The 4,248-nt window shown below is 50.1% G+C and overlaps 1 pseudogene; it reads right to left on the bottom strand.

Moving 5' to 3' along the window:
• Positions 1-2,595: 2,595 nt before the first annotated feature.
• Positions 2,596-3,727, bottom strand: LOC105707246 (actin, cytoplasmic 1-like; annotated as a pseudogene).
• Between the last annotated feature and the right edge of the window lie 521 nt (positions 3,728-4,248).

Below are 4,248 nucleotides of genomic sequence, written 5' to 3'. Positions count from 1 at the left end.
TCAGAAGCTTTTCTAGAAGGTTCCGATAAAGCTAAGTCTCCCAGAAGAGCATAAGTCAAGTAACCAAGAGAAAGAGGAGTGGTGGCCAGGTTCCGCGGGGCATCGCTCCCCATCACGCAGGCTGATGGCAGAGGAGAGGACAGCCTTCCTCCCACCAGGAATCTCACAGCTGCCTGCCCCCCACTCTACTTTGCCTTTAAAACAAAAAACAAAAACCCGCTCTTCAGAATCCAGACCAGGAACGCTGGAGACATTAGCATACTCTGGCAAGCCGCCCGCTGGATAATAGATAACAGGTTATCCAGGAAATAATTAGAAGCCTGCGCCCACACGGATCAGTTGCAGACACTGACCCTGTCATTCAGGATGTGGCCCTGAAAGCAAAGAGCCCTTTCTTCTTTCACTTTCAGGGGTTGGGAAAATGTCAGGCCTCTCTCACTTCTTTTATGCCGTGACAAGTTAACAAGTGCTGAGTTTCCAATAGGCACTCAAGCCCCCGGAGCAAAGTGGTTCTCACAGAGCCAGGGAGACCAACAGGTCCTCTCCCGTGAACCCCTGGGGCCGGGCGCGCCCACGAGGGAGGGGAGCCACAGATCGGGTGCCCTGCTCAGTCAGGAGGCCACGGCCGGCTTTCTCTTTCACCTCGTCTGTGGCTCCGGCCTTCTTTCCCTCTGCGCCCACATTTCTGCCCCTGCCCAGCCCCTTGCATATTCCACAGAGAGAGGTCTTTTTAGCCCTGCCGTGTATTTACAGCCCCGCTCCGCCCCTTCCCCACATTCTTCTTGTTTGATTGGCGGGAGGAGGCAAGATTCAGAAATAAAAGCTTTTGTTTACATTTAAGGAACTCACTGTGTTCACTGCTATAGCTCTCTTGTGTTGTGTCATTGTTGCTTTCCATAATGGCTTCCAAAACTGTTTTCTGTTTGAACCCTCCTCATCCTTCCCCCCAACCAAGATGTGTAGAATTTGAATGTAGACAGGAACACAATGACAGATTGAGGCTTTCTCACTTTCTCTACAGTAGACAGAGAAAGCTAATAATTTGCCTATTCAATATCCTATGAAATCAGTCAGATCAACCTTCTTTTTTCCTGTTTTTGGATGGGCCTCCTATTTTCCCTCGTAAACTCACTCACTCCCATGTTTTGAGCGTGAACACGTGCCTGGCTGCGCTAAGCATTTTCTGTCCACTGCCTTAGCCCTTTCCACAGGCCTTAATATCCCTATTCTACGGATGAAAAAACTGAGCCCTTGGACAGACAAAATGACCTGTCCAATGCTTTTTGTTTGTTTTATTTTGTGTGTGTGTGTGTTTTCTTTTCAAAGGTAGAAATAGCAGAGCTGGGATTCAGATTCCTATCAGATTCCAAACTTCACCATCATACTATACCTACACCATACTAACCTACACCATGCTAACAAGCACGCTAAGTACCTACATCATCCTAACCTACATCATACTGACTCTTTTCAGGAAGGAGCAGGTGAGAGTCCTGTGTCCTGGCAGATGGGCTAAACGGATGGCTCTACAGAGAAAGGAATCAGAGGCAGATGTCATGGCATCCAGAATCTTCCATCATGCTCAGAGTTTGCCAGATGCTCCAAAGCATCGCCTCATTTCAACCTCACCAAAACCCCATGAGTCAGGCATGATTTTTCACCACCGCACCACCACCACCACTTGGTGTTACAAGTAAGGTTTAAACAGGGTCAGAGAAGTGATTTATCCAAAGTCATTCATAAGTGGAGGTGGAATGCGGTTTTGCATTCAGGCTTTCAGTTCTCAAATCTTCACTGACCTTACTATACTCTTCTCTGCCTTTCAGCAATCCCTGAGTCAGGCTTCTCAAAACAATTAGAGGAAGAATGCCAGGTTCCCTGGGTCGGCTTATTCGGTGGTCAGTAGTTTGAACAGTACAGTGACTAATTGAGAATGTGGATTCTAGAAGCAAACTGCTCTCTCATTTGCAAGTTATGTGACCTTCGGCAAGTGTCAGTACCTCAGTTTCCTCATCTATAAAGGAATCATAACAGCACCTACTTTTTTTTTAAGGTGTGCACTTTTATTCAACTGGTCTCAAGTCAGTGTACAGGTAAGCCCTGGCGGCCTCCACCCACTCCCAGGGAGACCAAAAGCATTCATACATCTCAAGTTGGGGGACAAAAAGGGGGGACCACGAAGGCTGATTATTCAAAATAAAACCAAATAAAAAAGTATTAAGGCGAAGATTTAAACATTTTTGCATTACATAATTTATATGAAAGCAATGCTATCACCTCCTCTGTGTGGACTCAGGAGAGGACTGGGCCATTCTCCTTAGAGAGAAGTAGGGTGGCTTTTCGGAGGGCAAGGGACTTCCTGTAACAATACATCTCACCATATTTGGAATGACTATTAAAAAAAGAACAAAGTCCTCGGCCACATTGTAGAACTCTGGGGGATGTTCACTCCAACTGACTGTTGTCACCTTCACCATTCCAGTTTTTAAATCCTGAGTCAAGCCAAAAACTAAAACAAAATAAAACAAAAAAAACAAAGCCATGCCAATCTCATCTTGTTTTCTGCGCAACTTAGGTTTTGTCAAGAAAGGGTGTAACACAACTAAGTCACAGTCTGCCTAGAAGCATTTGCGGTGGACAATGGAGGGGCCGGACTCGTTGTACTCCTGTTTGCTGATCCATATCTGCTGGAAGGTGGACAGCGAGGCCAGGATGGACCCGCCAACCCACACGGAGTAGTTGCAATCGGGAGGAGCAATGATCTTGATCTTCCTCGTGCTGGGCACCAGGGCGGTGATCTCCTTCTGCATCCTGTCGGCGATGCCAGCGTACATGGTGGTACTGCCAGACAGCACTGTGTGGGCATACAGGTCTTTGCGGATGTCCACGTCACACTTCATGATGGAGTTGAAGGTAGCTTCGTAGAAGCCACAGGATTCCATCCCCAGGAAGGAAGGCTGGAAGAGCACCTCGGGGCAGCGGAACTGCTTGTTGCTGATGGTGATGACCTGGCCGTCAGGCAGCTCATAGCTCTTCTCCAGGGAGGAGCTGGAGGCCGCCGTGGCCATCTCCTGCTGGAAATCCAGAGCCATGTAGCACAGCTTCTCCTTGATATCACAGACGATTTCCCGCTCTGCCATGGTGGTGAAGCTGTAGCCGCGCTCAGTAAGGATCTTTATGAGATAGATCCCGGCCAGCCAGATGGAGGATGGCGTGGGGGATGGCATATCCCTTGTAGATGGGCACAGTGTGGGTGACCCTATCACTGGAGTCCATCACAATGCCAGTGGTACGGCCAGAGGCATACAGGGACAGCACGGCCTGGATGGCCATGTGCATGGCTGGGGTATTGAAGGTCTCAAACATGACCGGGGTAATCTTCTCGCGGTTGGCCTTGGGGTTCAGGGGGGCCTTGGTCAGCAGCACGAGGTGCTCCTCAGGAGCCACATGCAGCTTGTTGTAGAAGGCATGGTGCCAGATCTTTTCCATGTCGTCCCAGTTGGTGATGATGCCGTGCTCGATGGGGTAATTCAGGGTCAGGTGCCGCGCTTGCTCTGGGCCTTGTCACCCACATAGGAGTCCTTTTGACTCATGTCCACCATCACTCCCTAGTGCCTGGGGCACCCCACAATGGAGGGGAAGATGGCCCAGGGGCATCATTGCCGGCAAAACCAGCCTTGCACATGCTGGAGCCATTGTTGATGACGAGTACAGCGATATCATCCATGGTAAGCTGGCGGCGGGTGTGGACAGGTGGCGAAGGGCAAGGCTCTGTGCTCGCCGGGCGGACGCAGTCTCGGCGGTCAGCAGCACCTACTTTTAAGATTACTATGAAGTACTGGCAAAAGTGGATAGGATCACACTCAGCATGAGGGAAGCTGGGGCAAAGGTTTGAGTGCAAGCTGTTGGTTTGTGATCCTAGAAAGCGCTGAGAGAGAATGGGGAAAGAGGAAGGGAAGAGAGGCAAGCCAGTAAAGGTGCTGGCGAACAGGTTCGCATGGAAGGGCAGGCCCTGAGAAATTGGAACACACCTCAGAATGGTCCCTGGGGACCCTTGCCCCCATCATGCATTGGTAAGACTGCTCCTGGACATTTACTGCCTCTCCACCTGGGGGGCAAGCCCTCTCCTAAGGCCAGAGCAGGTCCACTGGGAATAGCATGCAGGTGATCTTGGGGTAGACCATGCCTGGGGGTGGGGTCCTGACTTCCAGCTACCCTGTAATCTCTCGATGTTGCTAACATATAATC

This window comes from Aotus nancymaae, unplaced genomic scaffold, assembly GCF_030222135.1.
Source record: "Aotus nancymaae isolate 86718 unplaced genomic scaffold, 86718_ANA_hifiasm-v0.15.2.pri h1tg000011l, whole genome shotgun sequence".
Taxonomy (NCBI): Eukaryota; Metazoa; Chordata; class Mammalia; order Primates; family Aotidae; genus Aotus; species Aotus nancymaae.
The sequence above is the reverse complement of the archived record's forward strand: the minus strand, read 5'-3'. Positions and strand labels throughout refer to the sequence as shown.